At 36.0% G+C, this 14,566-nt stretch overlaps 1 long non-coding RNA gene across 1 annotated transcript in view; it reads left to right on the top strand.

The window, feature by feature from the left end:
* The first annotated feature begins 7,154 nt into the window (after window positions 1–7,154).
* Window positions 7,155–14,566, top strand: part of LOC137637116 (uncharacterized) — a 41,821-nt gene continuing 34,409 nt past the window's right edge. Inside the window, exon 1 of the long non-coding RNA XR_011043398.1 lies at window positions 7,155–7,206. This is a non-coding gene — a long non-coding RNA (uncharacterized lncRNA). The remainder of the gene's footprint in view (window positions 7,207–14,566) is intronic.

Below are 14,566 nucleotides of genomic sequence, written 5' to 3'. Positions count from 1 at the left end.
GCCATCGAAATACTATGTCTTTGTGTTTTATATGATTAACCCTTTTACCCCCAAAGGACGTACTGGTACGTTTCACAAAAGCCATCCCTTTACCCCCATGGATGTACCTATACGTCCTTGCAAAAAATGCTATAAAAATTATTTTTTTCATATTTTTGATAATTTAATGAGAAAAATCAGGCATTTTCCAAGAGAATGAGACCAGCCTGACCTCTCTATGACAAAAATTAAGGCTGTTAGAGCAATTTAAAAAAGATATACTGCAAAATGTGCTGGGAAAAAAATAACCCGCTGGGGGTTAAGGGTTGGAAATTTCCAAATAAAAGGGTTAAGAGATGAAAACGGTTATGTACTTCTATGGTTGGTTCAGTATCGGTATGTACTAACATGGTAGGTTCAGTATCAGAGACACAAAACTAAAATTAATTTCTGCTCGTATCTCAGTACCTGTGTTGGATGGAGTAAACGATGATAAATTAGTGGCTCGAGTAGAAAATAGAACTCGAGACAATGTCCTGACGTTGGTTTCTAGAAATACCCAACCTTCCTGGCCAGCGTTATGATGAAAACTGGCCAAACCCCAGACATGAATGGATATATCTGAGGCCTTTCTTCTGCAGTTGATTAGAAACGGCTGTATTTGCTCGACGGACTTACGAGGAGGTCCTTTCATGGAGGAGATATCACTGCAAAAATTCCACTAAAATAGACATTCTAGAAGGTTTGCCAACCGAACTCAAAGACCTTATCGTAGAACAGCATGAAGGTTACTTCAACCGAAAGCCGGCAGTGAGAGTACACTTGGGCACACTACTACAGTATCTTATTTCTCTTCCTCTTGTTTTGTTAAAGTTTTTATAGTTTATATAGGAAATATTTATTTTAATGTTACAGTTCTTAAAGTAGAAAATGGCTGTCTGGTAAAGAGGGTGATGAATGCAAGAGTTGATGGGAGAGGTACAAGAGGAAGGCCAAGGTTTGGGTGGATGGATGGAGTGAAGGAAGCTCTGGGTGATAGGAGGATAGATGTGAGAGAGGCAAGAGAGCGTGCTAGAAATAGGAATGAATGGCGAGCGATTGTGACGCAGTTCCGGTAGGCCCTGCTGCTTCCTCCGGTGCCTTGGAAGACCACGGAGGCAGCAGCAGTAGGGGATTCAGCATTATGAAGCTTCATCTGTGGTGGATAATGTGGGAGGGTGGGCTGTGGCACCCTGGCAGTACCAGCCAAACTCGGTTGAGTCCCTTGTCAGGCTGGGAGGAACATAAAGAGGAGACGTGACCTTTTTTGTTTCATTTGTTTGATGTTGGCTAACCCCCAAAATTGGGGGAAATGCCTTGGTATATGTATGTGATGTTCTTAAAATATTTAATTTTTCCTTGTCTCCTTTCTTCACTGGGCTATTTTCCCTGTTGGAGCCCCTGGGCTTATAGCATCCTGCTTTTCCAACTAGGGTTGTAGCTTAGCATAAAATAAAAGTAATAACTAAACCGGGGTCGCTGATCATGTCCAGGCCAGAGCCCTGAAGGTGTGTCACAGGGGTATCCTGCTGAAAACAATTTTTTAGGACATTTAAAGGCTTCTAGTGGCATTATATTTTTTCTTTAATGTAACAGATGAAATAATGATAAATCCACATACTGTACCTGGTTGAGGTGACAAAATATTTGTATTTTTTCCAATAATTTCTATTTTTGTGTAATACAGTATGCCCTCTTTACATGTTATATTGGTGTATGTTTATCCAGTCAGGAAATTATTGTAGTTTTTGTCAAAGCTCATGATCATTTTCACCATGTTTACTTTGAAAATAATCACTATTTTTTGAAGATTTGTCAAGGAGGGAGGTTTTGGTAACCGCTTGTTAGAGTGACACGAGGATAAAATGCGTGAGTCTCACGGAGGATTTAGAATGCGTGAGTCTCACGCAGGATTTAAAATGCATGAGTCTCATGGGGGATTTGGAATGAGCGAGTCTCACGCAGAATTTAAAATGCGTGTCTCACTCAGGATTTAAAATGTATGTCTCATGCAGGATTTAAAATGCTTAAGTCTCACGCAGGGTGCATAAGACTGGCTCGCCTTTTACTCATTTTGGAAAGACAACAGCCCAAGTTGCCCAACCCTTGGGTCTTGGCTTTGGTCAAAGAAGGCTACTGAATACTGTACCAACCGGCCTTGATCGAGAAAACCATTCCAGTATGCAAGTCATCTTACTTATACAGCAAAAGCTCAGTTACTGCAAATAAAAATTGCAAATCTTTCAGAGAAATATGTGATTGAAGAGATCTTAAATCCTCCCCCAAGGTTCTACAACATATTCCAGGACACAAAAAGTTCAGGAGGGTGGAGACCAGTTTTGGATGTCTTGTCACTCAAGTTTACATACTGTACATACATACATATACCAAAGGCACTTCCCCCAATTTTGGGGGTTAGCCGACATCAACAAATGAAACAAAACAAAAAAAGGGGACCTCTACTCTCTACATTCCTCCAGCCTAACCAGGGACTCAACCGAGTTCAGATGGTACTGCTAGGGTGCCACAGCCCACTCTCCCCTTTTATCCACCACAGATGAAGCTTCATAAAGCTGAATCCCCTACTGCTGCTCAAGTTTACAGTGCTTGAAAAGTTTTCTTTTTAAACACCCTAAAAGTTCTTGGAGCGATCTAACAAAACGATCGGTTGTACGCAATAGACGGATGCATGTTTTAAATTCAACAAATAGTTTCATATTGCAAATGCCTATCTTGCTTACTGCCCTCCTTTATATAATATTTTTTCTATTACAATATTTCATTTTGATTTTTTGATACATTATTTGAGATTTATTATTTCAAATGAATTTTTGTTTGTATCTCTGAATGTTTGTAAGTCAAGGACCTGTATTTAAACTTAACCTGCTCCTTTTTATTTCCATACTCACCTGATGTTCACATACTTGCCCCCCCCCCCCCCATCCCCTCCCCTCCTCCAGCCAATGATTCATAGCAACAAGAGGAGGAATAATGTCCATTTAGAGACTGAAAGATACAATAGTTCAAACAAATTGGTGGTATAGATCCTAAATATAGTCCTATACGTAAGTCAAAGACCCAAGCTAATCACTGTACGTAGACAGATGTGACTGGCCTAGCATACAAAGATAAAAGTGGAGTATGGGATGAATGTAGTCAGCTTGAAGAGGTGTAAACTTTTTACTTGTCAAATCTATTTTATTTAGGGGGAAAATATAGTTAATTCTAGTCTGAAATATTTATTCTTATGGTAAGTTAGGAATAGAGCAGTCTAAGGGTGGTCACAGGTGGTGTAGGTACCCCGCCTCACCTTAGGGAAGGATGTGGCTCCAAGGTTAGGTTAGGTAAGGAACCTTAGTTAGTGTTCTTGTGTTTGTTTCCTTTTCAAAATATTTATTATTCTGTCATAACTTTAAAAAAAGTTGCATTAAGGTAATTTTTACTGACACTAGCTCTCTCTCTCTCTCTCTCTCTCTCTCTCTCTCTCTCTCTCTCTCTCTCTCTCTCTCTCTCTCTCTGTCTCATGCTGAGCATGGTCTTCACAGATACTCTGAAGTTGTGAACTATTGCAACTTTTTTTGCAACAGTGTCTGCTAATATTATAGGGTAAACCTAGTTTTAAGTGAAGCATTGGGTCAATTTACAATTATTTAGTTATACATTCAATGACCTAGATGAATTAAAGCAATTCAGATAGCTCAATAATGATAAGTTTAATTGCAGTAGTTGAAAATTGATATAATTCTCATACTATTATGCTGGTTGAATACATCACCAATTGTTAAGGCATAGTAACATTAATTCCTTCAATACCATGTTGTGGGTAAGTATGGGAAAATTTTATATATTTTCAACATCCTCTTCAAGTATGTTTATTACCATTACTGAACACTTCCACCTTCTCTTGGATGGCATGAAAAAGACAATGCAGTAGGTATTATTATTATTATTATTATTATTATTATTATTATTATTATTAGCTAAGCTATAATCCTAGTTGGAAAAGCAGTATGTTATAAGCCCAAGGGCTCCAATAGGGAAAAATACCCCAGTGAGGAAAGGAAATAAAGAAATATAGAAAATCTACAAGAGAAGTAATGAACAATTAAAATAAAATATTTTATTATTAGCTAAGCTACAACCCTAGTGGAAAAAGCAGGATGCTATAAGCCCAAGGGCTCCAACAGGGATAAAATAGCCCAGTGCAAAAAGGAAATAAAATAAAATACAAGAGAAGCATTGAACAATTAAAATAAAATATTTTAAGAACATTAACAACTTAAAATAAACCCATCATTATAAACTATAAAAACTTGAAAACAACAAGAGGAAGAGATTTAAGATAGAACAGCATAGCCAAGTGTACCCTCAAGGAAAAGAACTCTGACCCAAGACAGTGGAAGACCATGGTATAGAGGCTATGGCACTACCCAAGAGTAGACAACAATGGTTTGATTTTAGAGTGGCCTTCTAGAAGAGCTGGTTACCATAGCTAAAGAGTCTCTTCTACCCTTACCAAGAGGAAAGTAGCCACTGAACAATTAAAGTGCAGTCGTTAACCCCTTGGGTGAAGAGGAATTGTTTGATAATCTCAGTGTTGTCAGGTGTATGAGGACAGAGGAGAGTGTATAAAGAATAGGCCAAACTGTTCAGTGTATATGTAGGCAAAGGAAAAATGAGCCATAACCAGAGATAGGGATCCAATGCCATTGATTGTATATCAAAAATTGTATGCCAAATTTGAATGAAGCTGCTTCTAGTCTACTGCAGGACAAAGGCCTCAGGCATGTCTTTATTCATGTCTTGGGTTTGACCATTTCATCACCATGCCACTGAGGATTGGTGATAGTGGGAGACTTTAGACTGATTGTTTACAGCAAACCAAACTAGTATGGGTGGCCCTGACTAGTACAGCTTTGCTGATCATGGCAATACACAAACCTTTTCACCATGTTAAGGTATTCCCACTCAGAAAGGGATATATATATATATATATATATATATATATATATATATATATATATATATATATATATATATATATATATATATATATATATATATATATATATATATATATATATATATATATGTGTGTGTGTGTGTGTGTGTGTACTGTATATTCATAGGCTTAATATAGTAGATTAACATTAAATTAATAATAATCTATAAATCAATTTTAATCTACACATGCATGTGAAGTACTATTATTATTATTTAAAATATCCTATTATTACTTAAAAACGACATTGTATCTCAAGGGAATATAATGTGAATTTTATTTTCAAATTAAACATATGATTAAAAAACGATGAAAATCCATTAATATTTAATTAAATAATTCAAAAAATTATTTGCATAAGGAACGCTTCCTCTGTCAAAATCAGCTGATCGTTTGTAAACACTTTCGCTTTCATCCTACCAGTTTGGTCCCCGCAACACACTAACCCAAACCACTTTCGCTTTCATTTGACCGTCCCCGCAACACACGAGCAGACTATTGCTGTCTGTCGTAATATTATTATTATTATTATTATTATTATTATTATTATTATTATTATTATTATTATTATTATTATTGTTATTATTAAACTACGAACGAATAGCAACCACTGTACTTTATATAGTAAATTGAGCCTGGACTGCATATTTAAACTGAAACACTATTAATAATTATTGATTTTACGACTAGAAATGGTCTATTGCTGAGAAAAAATAAGCATAAATTGTATAAATTTGACGGGAGTTTATCGCACATAAGGTTTATCCATGTTTCAGCAGTAGGCATAAAGCCTGAATGAGGCATATACTAATTTGTTTCATACTAGGAGTCATCTCCTTTCAAAGTACACACACACACACACACACACACACACACACACACACATATATATATATATATATATATATATATATATATATATATATATATATATATATATATATATATATATATATATATATATATATATATATATATACACCCCTTGGTAGTAGGTTGGCCAGAACACCAGCCACCCATTGAGATACTACTTCTAGAGTTATTGGATCTTTTAACTGGCCAGACAGTACTACATTAGATCCCGCTCTCTGGTTACGTCCAATTTTTTCTTTTCATACATATGCACCAAATAGTCTGGCCTATCCTTTACACATTCTCCCCTTTCTTCGTACACTTAACACTACTTTCCTCTTAGTAAGGGTAGAAGAGACTCTTTAGCTATGGTAAGCAGCTCTTCTAGGAGAAGGACACTCCAATATAAAATCATTGTTTTCTAGTCTTGGGTAGTGCCATAGCCTCTGTACCATGTTCTTCCATTGACTTGGGTTAGAGTTCTCTTGCTTGAGAGTACACTCAGGCACACGATTCTATCTTATCTCTTCCTATTTTATATTTTTGTAATTTATATCTGAAAGATCTATTCTAATGTAACAGTTTCTGAAATATTTAATTTTAATTGTTTATTACTTTTTAATATAGTTTATTTATTTCCTTGTTTCGTTTCCTCACTGGGCTATTTTTTCATGTTGCCATAATTTGCCCACAAACTGAAATATCTAAACTTGTCCTGCATTTTCCACTATTTGTTTATTTAATGGTTTATTAAATACTTATAAACAACAATGCACATTTTCATATAGATAAAGTTCAATTTTGATAAATTTATGGTATATATAATTACGAAAATTTGAAATAAAACCAATGCACTAATTTTCAAAAGTTGTTGAAGATCAGGTGTATAATTCTACATTTTTCATAAAAAAGTCACGGAATATATATAATATATATTCTGTTTTATTCATTATTGTTTTTTATGCATTCAAATTAAACTGAATTTGAATTTTACAAAAAAAAAAAAAAAAAATATCAGCTGTCCAGGATCAGCTGACTGAACAACCATTGCCAAGTTGGAAAAAATTCCTTCGTAATTCTTGCAAACTGAATCCACTCAAAATCGTATATTAAAAAGTTTTCAGTAATTGAAATTACATTAAAATATCATTTTAAATTATTAATAAATGAATAATAATTTAAATAATACGATATTTTTAATTTTATTAGGATTTTATTTACATTTATATGCATTTCTTAACATCGGTGTCTGGACACACTGTGTTTTGTTTACCTCTGTCATGTGACTCAAACTTGAGTACGATGGCTTACCTGAACTACTATTTCCTCTATAAGTAAGTTATTTTAGGTGTTTTTATTATATTTTATTATATTTAATTAAAGTTCTAAGTATATATGAACGTTTAAAACTGCTTAGACTAAACCAGGTCTTATAAATTACCGAATTTATGATAGAATATTGAAATTTCAAAATCTCATGGCCAGACCTTATGACCGGCCGTGTTTAGGGGCTATATATCTTTATATATTAATTGCCACTATTTGATATATTAGTTTTTTTTAAAGCTGTTAAGTTATTTCCTGTTTTATATTGTCGTACGAGTTGTAACAGCAATGGGTTTGTCACATACAGTAGCTATTTATATAAGAAAAACGAATTTTTTTTTTTAAACTCACAGCAAATTACTTAAGAAAAATCATATTTTGTTAGATTTCTCGTTATATATTGTTCTGTTGATGATATTTTCATAAGTATATCCATCTTTTTTAATCACCACCACCCTACACAAACCCCAGGTGAGAATTGGTCTTTAGGGGGGGGGGGGATGAACCCCAGGTGAGATTCTGTCTTTAGGGGGTGTGTGGCAATGTAAACTACCCTTAATGTCTATGATAATAAGAGCTAATCCAAACATAAGAAAACTAGCAAAGAAATTATTTATGTTAAATTAATGGTGAAATTATAGTTATGGACAGAATATTTTTAGCCAAAAAAGAAAGTTCTTGCTGTAGTAAATAATTTGCTTTCACTGAATTTGACCTTCATTTCAACAGCAAATAAACTGAAAACCCGATTGACTGTCTAAGAACGTGGATATTTTTTTAGAAATCTAATGGTTTTTGCCCTCTATGGGCTCGCTTTCCTCACGGAAAAAGTAAAACAAGCTCCTATGTACTGGTAAGCGGTTTATGATGAGTTGCGCACGTTAACCCCATTAATTATTATTTCTTGGGCAGTAAAGTTTTTATTTGTAGTGAAAATGTAATTTTTTAAGAAAATTTTTTTTTTTTATAGGAAACGTCTGTCTTTTAGTAGAAAATCTTTTTCCGTCTGTAGCTATCACAAAATTGATTCCTGTTTTTATAGTGTTCTGTTGGTGATGGTTCCCCTACAATAATGCCAGGTGAGAATCAGTCTTTAGGGGGATGGCAATGTAAACTACCTTTATGTCTAAGGTAATAACTGCTGATCCCAACAGAACGATAAAAATAAAGAAGTTCTTTATTTCTGCTAAATTAACGTGGTAAAACCACTGTTGTAGTAGGTATGGGGTGACGGAGTTGGATTTTTTATGTTCCCCCTAGGCCTCCAAAGCAGGGGAAGAAAATATTTATTTTTCATTTCCTCACTGGGCTATTTTCCCTGTTGGAGCCCCTTGGCTTATAGCATCCTGCTTTACTAACTAGAGTTGTATCTTAACAAGTAATAATAATAATGGTAACTTTACAAACTCGATGCCCCAGTCCCCCAAATCTCTAGCTACCCCTTAGGGTGAAAAGACACCTTTGGAGTGACAGTGGCAGAGGTACCTCGCTCTAATACTGTTTTCCCCCTAGCACCATTTTCTATATCTTTTAACATGTTCTTATCTCAAGCACCGTGATGTGGCATCACTTGAGGGATTTTTGCATGCCCTGGGCTCGCTTCGCCCGCAAATAAGCAAAATCTCTCTAATGCTTCCTTCTGGCAAGCAATATGCGGATGTGCAGCGCATTCCAGCTGCGTCTGTCACTATTTCTGGGACCATAATATGTTCAAGCATTATAAAACTGACTTGAGATGTCATATAGTCTTGCCTTATTAGTCGGAGTCTCATATTTCCGGGTGAAGGGTTACGAAATTTGGCGTTATGAGTTAACGTATTTATGACATTTAAATATCTTTTGGAAGAACACTTGCTACTGTACTTAAAATCGTCAAAGTTTGGAAATTGTTACGGAGGAGTGTTGAACTAGGTTAGTTTACAACCCTCACAAGTGTCAAACATGAGACTCATGACTGAAATGAAGATTTTTTTTTACAACCCTCACAATTGTCAAACATGAGACTCATGACTGAAATAAAGATTTTTTTAATTGAAGTCTACCGCCAAAGTACACTTTTTAATGAAGTTAATGAAAACCCAGTAAAACCTGTTGTTTAATATTTATCTAGAATCTGATTGGGAAATTTTAGGTGACGCTTAGTCAAATCCTCAGAGGTAGAGATGGGTAAAGTGCAACAAATGCATAAATAGGTCTTTGTCTTGAAACTGCCAATAGCCACATTATTATTATTATTATTATTATTATTATTATTATTATTATTATTATTACTTGCTAAACTACAACCCTAGTTGGAAAAGCACGATGCTGTAAGCCCAAGTGCTCCAACATAGAAAAATAGTGCCATAGCCTCTGTACCATGGTCTTCCACAGTCCTGGATTAGAGTTCTCTTGCTTGAGGGTATACTCGGGCACATTATTCTATTTTGTTTCTCTAACTCTTGTTATTTTGAAGATTTTATAGTTTATATATGAAAGATTTATTTTGTTATTGTCCTTAAACTTCTTTTGTAGTTAATTTACTTATTTCTTTTCCTCACTGGTCTATTTTCCCTGTTAGAGCCCTTGGGCTTATAGCATCTTGCTTTTCCAACTAAGGTTGTAGCTTAGCAAGTAATAATAATAATAATAATATGTAATGAGAGCTACTAATTGTGACATGGGAAACATAAAACAACAACTTGGAGGAAAGTTATTAAACTTACATTAATTTGAATATTTCTCATTATGGATTTGTGCAAAAAATGTGTTGCGAAGAAATGTTGCGTTAATTACCCAAGAAAAACAAACTAGAACGTTGTTTGTGTGTGGAGATAAACGAAATTTACAGTAATGGAGAAAATAAGTGTTCCTGATGTTAGATTTTAAACTGTTTAAAATTTTCATTTGTGAGCGAAGCAAAAGCCATATGAGGGGCGTGATGTAAATTATAGGCATTTGAGACCATAATAGTGACCCATGTGATAGGTGTGTGCAGCATATCCACGTACCACTCGGCAGAACAGAGGAGCTGTGAATTTTTTATTTGCGAGCGAAACAATTCGCGGCGTAGCAAAATCCAAACCGGGACGAACCGGGTCAAGTTAATGTGGGTAAATATTTACTATAGCACAATACTCTTAATAAAGGAAATAGGAAGCGTTACTTTTGTATAGGTACTTTGAAGTGTTCCGATGCAAGTTGGGAGAAACTCCCCTCAAATGGTTTATGCTTGGACGTGGCTCCCCTCGCTTTCTAAGCGGAAAAGTAGTGAGAAATAGTTACCGGTACATAGAAAAAGTTACACAATTGCAATCCAGGGAAATGCTTGGAATAAATTGCTGCTAAAGTAGCTTGTATCCCACTAGGATATTCAGACTGTAGCTTGTATTTGACTAATGATTTAGGTGGGAAAAGGTGAAAATTATTAGTGTATACATTTATTTTATTTAAGGAGTATTTCTTTAGGTTGGATGTGTACTTACTATAGGGAAAACTTTATCTAAAGAAATGTTTTCCCATCCGAAGTTATATAAATTTTAGGTCTCGAATGTGAATCCATTGCTATTATGTTAGTTTGCGAGACTTCCTGGTTCAAGGTACAGTACTTCAATTCCAAAAATGTCTATTTTCAACTTTGGTTTAGAGCTTGCTACTGAACGATACGAGCCTTTATATAATGACGGACAGGGACACGTGGATAGAACACTGTCCAACCTAAGCTTCCCAACCTAACCTAACCTAACCTACAAGCAGTGTCCTTACCTACTTACCTAAAGGGGAGCTAAGACCCCCATGGGAACCCCCTTAGACTGCCCCATTCTTAGCGATAGGATTGAAAATAGGCTTGAAAACTTACTATGTCGTAAGAAATTATCTTGATGTGCATTGGTTTATCATTTATTATTATTACTATTATTATTATTACTTGCTAAGCTACAATCCTAATTGGAAAAGCAGGATGCAGTAAGCCCAAGGGCTCCATAAGTTTTTGTAGTTTATAAATGAAAGATTTATTTTAATGTCACTGTTTTCAAAGTATTTTAATTGTTCATCACTTCCCTCGTAGTCTATCTTCCCTGTTGGAGCCCTTGGGCTTATAGCATTCTGTTTTTCCAACTAGGGTTGTAACTTTGCTAATAATAATGATAATAATAAACATAGAATAGTATTCGTGGGTGTATCCTCAAGCAAGAGATCTCTAATTTGACATTTGAAGACTGATAGAGAGGCTATGGCATTGAAGAACAATGGTTTGCTTTTGTGAGTGTCCTTCACCTAGAAGAGCTGCTTACCATAGCTAAAGAGTCTCCTGTACCCTTGCTCCTGGCATACAAGGATCACTATTTGTCGATGACTTTGCAATTTATTGTAGTGGATCATCTGCTCTACAAGCATGCCAAAATCTTCAAATTGCAATAAATGCTGCTTCCGCATAGGCAAATTCTCGCGCATTCATGTTTCTCCTCAGATGACCAAAGCCATTCGCTTTACTCGTACTCGTAAAAGGGAAGAGATCCCCACCCTTTTCTTAAATGATTGTATTTTGCCATATGAGGATAGTGTCAAGTTTCTTGGAGTCATTTTCGACAAGAAAATGACATTTGGTCCCCATATAAATGACCTATCTATCAGGGTTAAGAAGTCACTGAACATTCTGAAAGTGATATCGCATTTTGATTGGGGTGCTGATAGAACAACTTTGCTTAGAATTTATACATCTTTGTGTCTGAGCAAGTTAGACTATGCATGCCAAATATATGGGTCAGCTACAAAGACTTTACTTGGAAAACTTGATATTGTTCACAATGCTGGGCTTCGCATCTGCACAGGTGCTTACAGAACATCTCCCATTGACAGTCTCTATGTTGATTCTGGCATACCTCCCCTTTCCATTCGCAGAGAGGAGTTGAGTTTGAGGTTTTTAGCTAGGTCCCTTGCTGTGAGAAACAATCCTAACTGTAAATATGTTAGGGCGCCTTTAGATCGGGCTCCTAACAGATCTAGAGTGCCTAAGCCTTTGGAAGTACAGCTGAAAAACGATGCTAGAGAAGTAGGCTTGTTAACAGCACAGATAGCAGAGGTAGGATATCCCAAGTCTCCTCCTTGGTGTAATCCACCTGTTAAAGTATGTTTTACGGCAGGAGGGAAAAATACCTTACCTAGCAAGGTAATGAAAAGTGAGTTTTTAAATCATGCTGCTCAACATCATGGGAAACATGTTTTTACAGATGGCTCCAAATCGGCTGCAGGAGTTGGAAGGGCAGCTGTGGTGGGGGATATTGTTATTAGAAGGAAACTCCCATCCTCTTGTTCAATATTTACTGCTGAGCTGTACGCAATAATTCTCGCAGTCCAACATATTTTTAGAAATGGCAACCAAAATAGTTTTTATACAATTTTTACGGATTCCAATAGTGTTTTACTCTCATTAAAACAAATTATGCCTGGCCATCATCTAGTACAAGAGGTGCAGGACTGGTTAGTACTTCTGCAGTCTAGGAAGAGTATCAGTGTTCACTTCTGTTGGGTCCCTGCCCATGTTGGGGTGGATGGAAATGAACAAGTAGATAAGGCAGCAAAGGAAGCTTCAGGGCTAAGTAATCCATCCCCCTTGAGTATTCCTTACAAAGATCTTAAAAGTGAGATTCATCTTTACTGTAAAAATAAGTGGCAAGCTCGATGGTCTGAACTGACCACCAATACAAAATTGAAACAAATCCACCCATTGGTGGATAAATGGTCATCTTGTAATTCTACAAGTAGGAGGGATACCATTATTTTAACTAGGCTGCGTATTGGCCATACACATGCAACGCACAATTATTTAATGAAGAGTGGGGAAGGGAGACAGGCCCCTCTTTGTAATACCTGTCAAGTGACAATGGATGTTAAACATATTTTAGTCGATTGTCCTGTTTCTAATCTTCAGAGGAGGACACATTTACTCCAGGACAAACCTTTAAGAGATATACTGGGAGAAAACTGTAATACCCTGAACTTGAGAAAATTTATACAAAGTATTGGGTTATATTACGAGCTATAATTGATTTTATGAATTGATTTATTTATTTTACCCTTTTGATCCCTATTTATTTCACATCTAGATTTTATTGTATGAAAGTGTTGCGATTTGTATTAAAGGTTAAAATGATACTAAATGGTGTGAGTATACAGATATGATTGAATGATTTTTGTTATATAGCACTGAATGGCCTTTGATGCCCCAGTGCTTGGCTTAATGCCCAAATCCTATATTCAATTCAATTCATCCTCTGGCGTGTAGCGTGTATGACTGTATGGTTAGTCTTATGCCGTTTTTTTCACTACCTAATGATTTTGGGTATCTTTTTGAAGATGCAAGAAGAGAAGCAAATAACTTAGCAGATAATTGGTTTTCATGTTAAATTTCTGGAATGAGATTTTGAAGAATTTTCAGATTATGGATAAGTAAATCTTTGCAAAATGAAAATGTGAACTTGAAAACATGTGCGTATTATTATTATTATTATTATTATTATTATTATTATTATTATTATTATTATCCAAGCTACAACCCTATTTGGAAAAGCAAGATGCTATAAGCCCAGGGGCTCCAACAGGGAAAAATAGCCCAGTGAGGAAAGGAAATAAGGAAATGAATAAATGAAGAGAACAAATTAACAATAAATCATTTTAAAATAAGTAACAACGTCAAAACAGACATGTCATATATAAACTATTAACAACATCAAAAACAAATATGTCATAAATAAACTATAAAAAGACTCATGTCTGCCTGGTCAACAAAAAAGCATTTGCTCCAACTTTGAACTTTTGAAGTTCTACTGATTCAACAACCCGATTAGGAAGATCATTCCACTAGGGACCCAGATGTGCATTTCACTTGATGAATTTGAATGTTATGAAGCAACTGCTATGGAAAGGCCACCAGATGTTGCTTACAAGAAGGTACGCAATTGCGGAGATGCGCCTGATGTATATTTCAATGCCAGAGACAAATAACCACATATTACACAGTTTAAAGGTTTAAAGGTGGCTCATGAATGGCAGAGGCAAGGGACAGTGACATTGCCCTAGCAATCAGGATGATGCCCTAGAGACTGACCGTATATGATCAGCGCCCAAGCCTCCTCTCCACCCAAGCTAGGACCAGGGAAGGCCAGGCAGTGGCTGCTGATGACTCAGCAGATTGACCTATAGGCTCACCCAAACCCAGATTGACCTATAGGCTCCCCTAAACCCCCCAATCTTAGCTCACAAGGATGGTAAGGTTGCAGACACTAATGGCACTAACGAGTCTGAGCGGGACTCGATCCCCCGATGGGCAAACACCAGGCAGAGACGTTGCCAATTAGGCCACAGCATATTTGAAACTCTGGTTAAAAA

The sequence above is a fragment of the Palaemon carinicauda genome, unplaced genomic scaffold (assembly GCF_036898095.1).
Source record: "Palaemon carinicauda isolate YSFRI2023 unplaced genomic scaffold, ASM3689809v2 scaffold54, whole genome shotgun sequence".
Taxonomy (NCBI): Eukaryota; Metazoa; Arthropoda; class Malacostraca; order Decapoda; family Palaemonidae; genus Palaemon; species Palaemon carinicauda.
This window is presented reverse-complemented; position numbering and strand designations above follow the sequence as displayed.